This window comes from Miscanthus floridulus, chromosome 10, assembly GCF_019320115.1.
Source record: "Miscanthus floridulus cultivar M001 chromosome 10, ASM1932011v1, whole genome shotgun sequence".
Lineage (NCBI taxonomy): Eukaryota > Viridiplantae > Streptophyta > Magnoliopsida > Poales > Poaceae > Miscanthus > Miscanthus floridulus.
The window spans coordinates 51,211,070-51,224,261 of NC_089589.1; positions in this window are offsets into that span (position 1 = coordinate 51,211,070).

The following is a 13,192-nucleotide window of genomic DNA, read 5'->3' on the forward strand; positions in this document are numbered from 1 at the left end:
CCATGCGGTACGGGCATCGGGAGATAGGAGCAGTATCAGGCTCTAGCTCAATGGAGAATTCCACCTCTATGTCTGGTGGAACCCACGTAGATCTTCAGGAAAAACATCCAGGAACTCACATACTACCGGAATAGAGGTAAGATCAGGAGAGGCTTTAGCATGAGCAGCAACAGGTAAGATTGGATCTGAGGGTACCAGAAGAGACATCCTATCCTTAGAAGAAGGAAGCCGTAACTCCACAACTCTCTACTTTAGATCCCATACCACCCCATATACCCGCAACCAGTTCATTCTAAGAATTGCATCAATGCCTTGCCCAGGCAGCACCATAAACTGGAGGCAATAAGTGTGGGTGGTAAATACTAAGCTTACTATGTTCGTCCGAGTATTGATGCACATCTGTGCACCCAAAGTACGGATTTTATAGGCATACGGTATAGCCATAAGAGGTATATTGTGTCGATCGACAAAACCCATACTCATGAATGAATGTGATGCACCAGAATTAAACAACACATAAGTTGTATGGGAATCAATGGTGAACATACCAGCCATCACCGATTCCTATTGCAATATTTGCTTAGCATAAGTGAGATTCACATGTCTAGATCGGCTGACTGGCACTTTCTTCTTGATCACTACCCGCTTGACTAGCCTGGAGTTAGCTGATGGCTAGGCAGATTGGGCTGGCTGGTTTTGAGGACACTCTCGGGCATAGTGGCCATCCTTGCCACCTTTGAAGCAAGCACTAGGCTTGTTTCCCTATCCCAGACAAGGTGGGGCCTGCTGCCCTTGGGGCTGCTGATGTTGCACCTGTTGAGTAGGTGCACGGTACTACATAGAAGGAGCCTGAGAAGTATGCTAGGGCTATTAGAACGAATGTTCGCCTGATGATTGATAGGGCACCCATCGGACAACCTATACTTTCTGAGTATGAGGGTGACTAGAAGACCCCGTAGCCACCCGCTTTCACTTCCATTCTGTCTGGGAATCCCATTGCAAGCCCTCCATGGCGATGGTAGCATTCATCATTGCCCCAAAGGTCTGATAGTACCTAGTATAAAGCTCCTTCTATAAGCTGCAAGAGAGGCCACGATAGAAGTGGTCTCTCTTCTTCTCATCTATGTCAACATGGGTTCTAGCATACTGCGACAAGTGATTGAACTTGTTGATGTAGTCCATCACTATCATACTCCCTTGCCAAAGGTCCTGAAACTCAGTCAGCTTCCTATTGAGAACACCAGCAGGAATATAAAATTCTCTGAACGCTGTGGTGAACTCCTGCCAGGTCACTCGGTGATCTGACTGGTGCATGGCATTGAAGGTATCCCACCATGCACTTGTGGACCCAACAACTATTGCGCTGCAAAGTGCACTTTCTGCTCATTAGTCACAGTGAGCAATAGGAACTTTTGCTCTAGAATGCGAAGCCAGTGCTCCGCATCTAGAGGCTCTGCCGATGGGGTGAACATGGGCGGGTGTGTCTTGAGGAAATCTTGGTAAGAGCAGGGTCCCTCAGGACCACAAGCACCACCCCCGTTCCCACCATTGCCCTGTGGCCTCCACAGGCAAAGCCACCGATAGCCTATGCCAGCAGCTCCATGGCACGGGCTGACTCGCGGTGAGTAGCCATCATTTCTGCCATCATCTCCAGATGAGTCATCGGAGGTGGCGGTGGTGGGGGAGGAGGAGCCAGAAGTGGAGCCTCATGGTTCTTCCCACCATGCTCATTGGCCCAACCACTTTCACCTTGGCTCTCACCAAGACCGTGGCCCGCCCTAGCACTGCTGCTCCTGTGTCCGAACCTCAGATTCATCTGTAAGAGATATAAACCAACCACTTAGGACAACCTTCTAGATCAAAAGCAAGAGATTAGAGAAATGACAAGACATTTATTAAAGCATTCTTGTTGTTATCCTATCAATTTATTAATCCAAATTATACATGTAGGGGGACTTAGTTTAAGCAAGATACTATTATCATGATGCATGTATGAGCCTGTACGCTCACTCAAGCTGGAATATAGCGGCATTCGTAAAAATTTCGACACATCGCACACTCACTTTCCGTATGCTAAGCGATTTCTTACGCAACGTAAGTCAGTGTACCTACAGAAAACTAATTAGATAAAACCAGTGCCGCTATCCTAGATAGACCATATTGCTAGGGCTTATACTTATTTACATAACTTTAGCGCATCCAACTTTTCTCAACACTTTTGGTGGTCAAATTTTTAAGTTTTGGAAAAGAGTGATGAACTCGTAACTCATTATTGGCTCTGGTACCAACTATGGCAGAACCGCCCGAAATAACGCACTTACAGAGGCACTTGTCTTCCACCAGATACTATGCACCCCGTAAGCAATCTACAGCGGCCAGTTTCTGTCGGACACACCCCAAGGGAGAGCCCAAAAGATCCACATTTTTCCCCAAGCATCAAATAATGAGAATGAGTTACAATACTTAATCCATTTCATACATCCAGAGTTCTTAAAAACTACATTATTACATTTCCAAAGTCAGAGTGCGGAATATTAAACAACAGAATGAAAATAAACATCTATCGATAAAGAACAAGGATCCGTCTGTGCCCACCAGAAGAATCCTTCACACAATGAGTGCTCCTCAAGTTAACTTGCAACAGGGGTAAATAAACCCTGAGTGCACAATGTACTCGCAAGACTTATCCTACTAGTGGGAATAATTTCCCAACTCCAGGGGATATGCAAAGCTTTATGGTTTGCTGGGTTTCCTTTTTACAGAAAGCAATACTAATAGTGAGTCCTTATTTATGTTATTATTAGGAGCCATAATTAATTTATTATCTAGCCATTCTATGTAAGCACCTATTCTACTTTCAAGCAAGAGTTGAGCAATCAGTTCTATTTCATCACCTTTCATCTTTTAGTTCTTACTACGGTGATAAACCATAGACAAGCCGTACTAGAACGCCAGCGATAAGCGAATCAATGCCCCTAGTTGGGTACCCCGAAAACACATGCCCCGTTTGTACCCTAGGCTCAAGTAGGACCAACCCATCACCCTCCTGTCATGGGGTCTAGGTCCCCGTCCAAACTTGGACTCCAAGCCCCCGCTCATGCGTCCTAGACTCAGTGCGGTGAAAGGACCTCCACTATCCCCGCTTCCAATCAGTCAGTCTGAATAGAGCCAAAACCCATGACAAGAGAGCAACAAGTCTTCCCTGTGCCCATACCCAAGTATGTGCTCAGGATAATAAATCTGTGACTTGCCTAGAGCCCAATGCAATGGCCGATACTTAACCAACACAGACAAGGAAAAAGTGTAACCAAGCTATGCCCTGTTGGCCGCATGACACAACCTCTTACACCCACCAATACCCAAACCATATCTCTGCCCGGTCACCATTTTTCTTTCCACCATTTTATCATGAGCGATCATAATTATCACCTATTGCGAGTAACGGCAGGTTACTCATGCTACCGACACCCTGAGTATGGCAGCTACTCGTCCTATACAAGTAAGACTCATAGGTAAGTATATTTATGCATGTAGTTTCTATAAAATGCCTATAACGTAAATGCACATCATATATATATATATATTCAGTGATCATTAAAAATATGGGTTATGCACTAGGGCCTTGCCTATTTATCAACCTACTCTAGGGCTACAAAAATTACAGCGAGTACATAATAATCTAATGAACCTAATGTAAAATTTTCATGGCTAAAGCTATCACCGATTTGCCACAAAAATTCCTACAAATATTGATCTAAATAATATTAAGCTTTCTAATTTAAATTTATGCATCTATCATTATCATAGATAACTGTAAACTAACTATACCAACAGATAGATAGCATTTTTGTGAACCTAATAATTTTTGTTTTACTATTTTTGGACATCTATAGAATTTACTATTATTTTTCAAAGTTTAGCTCAAAACTAAATTGAATAAATATTCATAATTTCACTGGAAATTAAAAAACCGAATTCCACCCGCGCGGCCCGTTGCCCGAGCGGCTCAGCCCAGTCTGGCGAAACGCGCGCGCACACGACGCACCGGCGTGGCCCATCCGCACGACGATGGCCCACGACGAGGAGGCCCACATGCTTCGTCTATTTTGCGAAAATGGCCCTTACCTACCAACGAATCGCCCTAAGACCCATGGCACTATTCCTACAGTCAGCTACTTCATAGATAAGCCCTCGGAACAACCTGTGTTCGCAACAACGAAGCCCTCGGGCACCCGCGCACGTGGCGGCACGGCGGCGCTGGCACAGGGCTATTACGCCGGCCAGACCAGCCCCTCCTCGCCCCCAATATCGAGCTGATGCTCACCTATGCACAAACTCGAAGCGTTGGGCGGTGAAGAGGGGAACAAAGATGCTGTTCCGAGCTCCCTCCATGGCGGCGGACTCCTTCCTACGACGATGGCCACGTTCCCGTGAGCCAAGGCACAGACAACGTGAACGAGCTCAAGAATGGGCATCAGAGACTCACCCCAAACCTACCAGACGTGGTGGACTGACCAGAGACGGGCCGAGTGAGTCTGGCCATGCGCGCACTACAAACACGACGACGGTCGCAATGGCGCGATTGCCTCAACGACGCTGGTCAGGCAATAACTAGGCAAATTGGGGTGCACACGGGATAGATGGGAATAGGGCAAAGACACATTGCCAACGAATTGGATGGAGGTGGATGGGGTAAGGTGAATTAGATGGGCGCTACCGCGGGGTCTTAAGATGGCCGATGGCGAAGGAATCGTCAAATTGGGGCTCAACACCGGTTGGCAGCAGCAGTGGGAGGGTTCAGCGTGTAGCTAGGTTCCTACTCAACCCTTTGGCGCACGCAATTGCATGGATTTGACCAGCGCTACGAGTTGGACTTGGCATGGCTCAGTGGCTCTGGCTCGACGCCATTTAAGGCAGAGGTGACCGGGGGCGCAGAGCGATGCTCGCGATGCAAACGCAATGGACAAGGGCACACACAGGGAAGATACACGTGCTCATACGAGTTGGCATGGCTCGGGCGGCCACAGAGCATTAACTTGCAACCCGACGGCGACACGGCCATGTGCTAGCGCAGCGACTCAGGCGGACGCGACGTGAGTAGTGCAGCTCACGTGGGCGATCCAGCAATCATGACCGTGACTAGCAGCATCGCGGTGATGCGACGCAACACAGTGTAGGCAATGACATGGCGAAGTAGGTCGCAACAGCATGGTGATGGGATGGCAGCGCAGCGATGCAGGCGGACGCGACGCTGCGGTGAGAGTGTACGCAGGTGGCCCAGCGCTCACGACCGAGGCTAGCAGCCACGTGAGGGCACCATGGGGCAGATAGCAGCGGACCGACTAGGACATAGGGCCTACGGCGACAGCGGCGGTGGCAGAGCGGCCAAACCCGCTAGTGAGGCGTGCACATGCGTGCGTGAGATGCGGGCCAGGGTGTGGCAACGACGGTGCGGATGATAGCGGCCAGCGACGTGACGCCAGTGGCAGGCGGGGCCAACACGGTGGCACGCGTGCGGGCTTGTGTGTCGGGCAGCAGGCACGGCGACGCCAAGTGCCGACGCGGTGATCGCACCCAGGTGCTGCAACAGTGTCATGCACGCTTTTTAAAGTTGCTAAAAATCCAACTCAATGACCCGGTTGCTAAACTACCCATTTTACGCTTGAGATGGTATATCAAGCTACTAAAACCGACCATGAAATTACACTACTTAATCCAATTCACCTACAAAAATTCCCAAACTTAACCTCGTCGAACCATCTTCCGACTTAAGAAAATTGACTAAGTTTCAATCAGTTTCGCGTCGAATGCGATTTTCAAGCTATTAAGTAAGCTTGCTCGTGAATCCCGTTCACGACCGCACGTATTTCATCGTCACCTACGAATCTTAAACTACAAACATTATTAAAGTTTCGTATATGCATTCTATAATATTTTCGTTCAATAAAAATTCATCTAGAACCCTAAGTGACACAACGCGACATGAAATATAACATTCGTTTCGCATTTTCGATGAACGTTTGAAGTTACGTATATTGTTTATACACTATATTACACACATTTACACTTAAGTATAATGCTCATGCAGTGTTTTAGCAAAAGACTATACAGTGTAACACCGATGGTGTTACAGCATGGAGGGCATTCACCCTGGGAAAAGTGTCTGCCGGCCAAAGGGATATGCTAGGGACGAAGCAGGGTGTCGGGAACAGGAGCAGAGGGAACGCCGGAGTAGGAGGAATGACGGCGAGCCCTGCCAAAGGAAGTCCCGATGGTGGTGGAGACGAGCACGGCGCGGCGAGCAGGCGGGCGATGCAGGGTGAGCGCACACGAGGCTAAGGGAACAGGCGTGGCTAAGCGGGTGAGCATGGGCACGATGGCCAGAAGGCGGGTCATGGCACGACGAGCGGTGGATAACGGTGGCGCGGCGGTTAGGGTTAGGAAGCGGTCGACAGCATACCAAGGATGGAATGCGGGCGTGGGTCGATTCAATGTGGGGAAAGAAAACGGCAGCGGGCCTGCTCTTGTAGAGGAGGGTGAGCATAGGCAGCGGTTTCTGTAACAGGAAAGGGTAGAAGTGGGCCCCACGCGTTAGACAGAATTTTAAAATCTACTGCGCTTTCCAAGTTTACATTGGACACAATGATGATTTACATCGGATAAATTACGCGAGCGTCTGATGCAATCTAGATAGCTCCAGAAATGCTCTCTTGGACATCGGACATGTCCGAGGACTTACATCGGACAAATTGAAGCTGTCTGATGCAATCCAGTGACTTCCATCCATCCATCGAACAAATTTGAGTGCCCACATCGGATAAAACACTGGCACTGTTCCTCGTCCGTTGCCTTCACAGTCACATTGGACACTACAGTGACCTTGTCCAATGCCTTGTCCGATGCACAGTCTGCAGCTGTTTCTCCATCTTTCTTCGTGACACTTTCGCCCAACTAAGTTCCAACTTCAAGAAGAGCCAAATAAACACTAATTAGAATAGGTATGAGTGACCTCTCTCAAACCCTTAAATTTTCAAAATATTTTGCTTTGAGTTATATATTTTTATGAAAATAGGCAATAAAAAAGGACGAGAAGTCATTATGTGGCCACACAATAGGGGTCAAAACCATTAGGAGCTTCAAATGCTCCCCCTATCGGTGGATGAACACAGCGGATGCTCAAACTTAACCAAAAAGAAACGACAAAAGCAACACACATGCATATGCAATGCAATACAAGAGTTTAAACCTAGTTGCTTGTCAAGTTCGAACCTTGGTTAAGCTTCTTCACATGCTTTTGGGCGTTATCTTAACCAAGTTAGGCAAGCCCTAAATGCAAAGCAAGTTATTTAAACATGTTTGATATTACAATGCAATGTAAGGGACAACACAAGCTCATTTTTAGTGAAGTTACATAGATCAAGCACATTGACCTCGTTCCTTAACTTACAATACCGCGCTTCATCTAAAGGTTTTGTGAAGATATCCGTCAATTGATCTTCTGTCCTCACACCTTCTAGTAAGATGTCACGTTTTGCTACATGATCTCTAAGGAAGTGATGACGGATATCTGTGTGCTTGGTGCGAGAGTATTGAACTGGGTTATTTGCAAGTTTTACGACGCTCTCGTTGTCACACAAAATGGGTACCTTTTCTAGAACTACACTATAGTCTAGAAGGGTTTGCTTCATATAAAGGATTTGTGTACAACAAGCATCCGCGGTGATGTACTCCGCCTTAGCGATGGACAAGGCAACACTATTTTTTCTTTTTGGAGGTCTAAGACACCAGTGATCTACCAAGCATATGGCACCCTCTAAAAAGTGCTTTTCCTATCAATTTTGCAACCCGCATAATCCGAATCAGAATAGCCAACGAGTTGGAAACTAGCTCCTTTGGGATACCAAAGGTCAATCCTTGGTGTGTGCTTAAGGTACCTAAGAATTCTTTTAACATCAACTAAGTGAGCCTCCTTAGGATTGGCTTGGAATCTAGCACACATACACACACTAAACATGATGTCAGACCTAGATGCAGTCAAGTACAACAAACTACCAATCCTAGAATGGTAGAGAGTTTGATCAACCAATTTACCTCCCTCGTCTAAGATGTCTATTAGATGCCATTGGTGTCTTGATTGGCTTACATTCATCCATATTGAACCTCTTGAGAGATCCTTGGTATACTTTTCTTGAGAGATGAAAGTCCCTTCTCTCATTTGTTTGACTTGAAAAATAAGAAAGGATGTAAGCTCTCCAATCATTGATATCTCAAACTCCTTCAACATCAATTCACCAAATTCTTTGCAATATTCTTCATTTGTTGAGCCAAATATGATATCATCAACATATACTTGACAAATGAAGATTTCTCCATCAAGCTTCTTGGTGAATAGTGTGGTGTCGACCTTCCCAATGACAAAGCCCTTCTTAAGAAGGAAATCCCAAAGGCGCTCATACCATGCCCTTGGAGCTTTCTTTAGCCCATTAGGGCCTTGGACAATGAATGGCTTTAAGTCTTGCAACCAGTGCAAAAGTGTGGCAGAACCACCCAAATTATGCTAGCCCACGTGCACTTGTCATTGTACTAAAGACCTCTGAGTACTGGACATAGGAGCCAGATAATCTGGTACTCTGTCGGGTGTCCTCAGGGAACCCCAAATCATCCACTTTTCATATCCGATCAGGATCATTACAGAAGACATTGTAGTATTACAACAGTTGATACAAAAATATTACATCAAAATAAAACAATGGAAGTCTTACATAATATATATGTTACAAACCGTTTGTTTAGTTATTACAAACCATAAGTTTAGCCTTCATGATAGTAGGGTAGCATGGCAGGTGCCACATATTATAAGCACAACCAAAAGACTTTCACCCTACCCAAGGGTGCACCACAAGACATCTACTGTTGGGGCTCTTCTTCTAGAACCGTCAAACAGCAGGGGCAAAACCCAAACTACTGATGAGGTTCACCTGCAACAGGGGATTAACAAACCCTGAGTACTTGAGGTACTCAACAAGACTTACCCGACAAAAGGGAAAAGACTCCATGAATATTAGGTTAAGGGGATACAAAGGGAGTCTTAACAAGAATCAAGTTTAACCTTTGCATAAAAGCTTGCTAATAGTGGATCCTTGCTTTCAATATTTTAGCTCAAAGTTAGTTATTATCAGTATCCAGTTTGCACCTGATCTAAATCAATCACTTCTTTAAACATCACATCTCATGAGTATAAGTACTATTGTTCTAGTTGTTAACTATGATGCCGATCAAGGAATCGAGTCTTCATCTCCGAGAAGCAACGCTGATTCAAATCGATTACCAACCCAGCTAGGGATTCCCAACTACACGACATATGTAGGTCCCAGACATACATATATCAATCCTTCCCTTGGATCCTCCAAAATGTGAACTGGTCCGTGCTACCCAGGAGTATAGTACTCCACCGCCCTACGTCGTCCCAGACATTTCCATAGGGTGGGTACATGCTACTCCCACCATCTCCCACTCCCAGTGCATAGTTGTCTTTTCACATAATGGAATAGTCTAGGTATCAGGCTTACCAGAGTACGTGGCTAGTACTATAAAGTCTTGACTCACATAGGTCCAACAATGGATGGTCCTCAATTGACTCAGACGGGACAGGCACGACTAGGCACACCCTATCGGGCTAACCACTAGAGACATATCCCATGTCTCGTCCGATCTCAGATTCATCTACTTTCATCATTAACTTTTAGAACATTATTTGGGTAGAGAACCAGTGCGAATGATGAACTCATCATTTGACTTTTAAAACTAAGCATGGCTAAGCATTACTAACCTACCAGTCTAAAATGGTGATTAAGGATAAGTGTCTAGTATTAGGGCAAGCATGCAGCAGTTGGTACTTGACCAACTAGTACTGTCAAGACAAGCATGCAACAGTTGGTATAAGACCAACTCTCATCTACTAAAAATATACAACTTACGACTTAAGTGTAATGCATATTTGTAAAACACAAGGAAAGGTTTGTATGCTCTGGGGTTTGCCTTGGTTAGTAGAAGTGTTAGGTTCTTCTAATGAACCATAGATGTCAAATCCAACTTCACTGGTGGATGCTCCTCCTCTGGAACTTGATCAATGGTTATTTCATCACTTTTGGTTACTACACGTGAATAAAGGATGCATGCTTAACATGATGAAGTGCTAAACATGATGCAAAATGAGAGGTACACAAGTGCATGGATGAATTCAAACAGGATTAACAAACTTGAGTACATCTTTCCTTCGCGATATAAGTCTAATTCGCACAAAACAAGTGTTACTATTTATTAAACAATTTGATTATGGGTACAACAAGCAATTAAATAAGTTGCCAAGGAACGGTAGGGTTTTGATGTTCCAAGGACTTCACTCAATATTTAAAAGTCACCAAAAGCATTTATCCATTTTTTCTAAATCATTTTAATATTTATTTGAGCATAAAAAGGGTATTTAAACACCCTAAATTAGACGGACAAGCTCAATTTATCAAAACAGTCCTAAACTTTTTGTGGAGAAAGTTATTAGCACATAACATTTACACAAAAAGTTACATGATTTTAGGATTATTGTATTGGCCTACCAAAATCATACATCTACCATTTTCCATTTAAATATGCAATTTTTAAGCATAGCAAAATTACTAAACATGGCCAACTCAGATTTTTCATGGATAGAGCACATCATAACAAAGCTAACCAAATTTGTTTCACCTTTTTATCCCATTCCTACAATTAGTTATGAATTAAACAAGAATTAGCACATAAAATTATTTTCTAAAAATTGAAAAGGGGTAAAAACCCTTTTGCACCTGCACCCAGCTAGTCCCAATGGCTGACAGCCAGGCCTAGGTCAGTGGCATAGTGTGCCCGCGTGTGACCGTGGGTGCACGGCGTGGACCGGTGGGTACTCGCTGTGGGGGTATTAACCTCTATACCCTTACAGTTAGGCCTGGGCTGGCCCAGACCAGAGGGCTTGGCCCGTTAGAAGCCGACGCGTGGTCCAGCCAATCTGTTCAGAGTCCCGCGCAAGGAATCAATGCAGATTTGGAGATCAAGCAAGATCCTAGTCGGTTAGAATAGGAATCCTTATCCGGCCACATATGGCAATTGTAAATAGTTAGGATTAGTTTCTAGATCTATAACCCTGCCCCCGGATTATATAAGGTGGGCAGGGGACCCCTCTAAAAAACATCTCTCATTGACATACAACAATACAATCAGATGTAGGACGTAGGTATTACGCCTTTACGGTGGCCGAACCTGGATAAAATCTTGTGTCTGTCTTGCGTCACCATCTTGTTTGTAGCTTGCGCATCTGTCTGCCGATAATCTACTACCTTGGCCATACCCCTAGGTAGACTGCCAACCATATTTCATTGACAGTGGCACGCCAGGTAGGGGGTATGCGTACTACTCTCTAGGCGAACAAGATGGTCATCATCCCCGGTTATGTGGCTACACCGAGCGGCCTCACGTTCACCATCGGCCAGATCACCTGGACCACTAGCTCCGATGACTTCATCGCCATGACCCCGAAGGAGACGCGGGTTCAATCTGCGTCGACCACTGCTTCACCTGCATCGGCTACGGCTCCGACCATGGTAGATCTGGCTCCGACCACGCCAGCATCGTCTTCAGCCACGCCGACAACCCGTCGTTCGCTTCCTCGCTACAAAGGGAGGCAGATCAACAACACCGACCTGCTCGACTCCATCGATCAGGTCGGTACCAAACTTGCCGAAACCCTAGCTCTAGTAAGTTCGATTCAAAGTCAACCTAATGAGCAGGTAACTACTACCCACAACAGATCTACCTGACTAGCTTAGGCCAGTCGTCCTACACGACTCGGTACGGATCTCGTGGTCACATCTACTCCTAAAGGGCGCTCCATTCGTCGCCGGCCAGACCTTGCGATGGGTCTCTAGCTCTCCGAATATGAAGCCTCGATGGAGAACCACCAGGCCCAGCCCTACGACCTGCGCAATTTCATCAACATGGTCCGGATTGAGGATTATCAAGAAGGATCGGTCCACACAATTCAAGAGGGTGGCTCAAGCTCTTCGTCCAGCATCGCATCTAATGCCTCCGTTCACACCGAGCTCCAGCATCATGACGATGAAGGCATTGAATACGATCTGGATATCCCAGACCACACCCCGGGATACCCACGATTCCCATCCTTCCCACCAAGGCGAGGAGACTTGATCAATGTTGTCAGTAATGATGAACCACCGACAGTCGGTGAAACAGAACAAGAAAGGTTAGCACGCAAAGCATGCAATATTGACCGGTTTAATCGCTGACAAATCAAAGCCGAGGCAGAAGAGGAGGCCCGACGCATAAGGGTCCAGCCACGCAACCTTAACAATGCCTTTGACAGGGTGGGGGACAAGTAGGTCATTAGGACTCCAAGCGCCAACGTAGCTATTGCTATGGTGATAATGCAACAACTACCCAACACCCTAGAAACACAGGCAGTTCGTGATGATATACAAGCTTACTTGATGGCTGCTATGGCCCAGACCGTAGAGATTGTAAATCAAGCCCGAGCTCCATCCGTCTTAGTCGAATCAAGCCACAGCCACCAGTACTCAAGTCGCTCACAGCCACCCAACCAATGTGGCTCACGCAACAACGACCCATCAGACAACCGTCAAGGCGGAAACGGTGGCCATGATGGTGGTTGGGATGACAACCGTCGCGACTTCCAGGACGACAACCGCTGAGACAACCGCGATAATCGCTGTGATAACCACGATCGCAGGGTTAATCAGGGTGGCAACCGAAATCGCCGTGATGGCAATAACGATCTCTGCCATTACCTCGGAGAACGTGATCTGTGCGATCGCATCAACCAAAGAGCCAACGATCATGCATCCCATGAAAGCTATCGCCGTATGGAATATGATACTACCCACGTCCCTCTGGGTTTGAAGTAATTTACTCTGCACCTTCACCAAGTCATATGGCCCAAGAACTTCAAGCTCGAAAAACTTCAGAAGTACGATGGCAAGGAGAACCCCGAATTATGGGTCATGCTCTACGAAACTACGTGTAGATCGGCCATGGCTGACGAGCACATCATGTCTAACTACTTCCCAGTCACTGTCGGCCATGCAGGTCACCAATGCTTGGTCAGCTTGCCGGTGAACTACTTTGA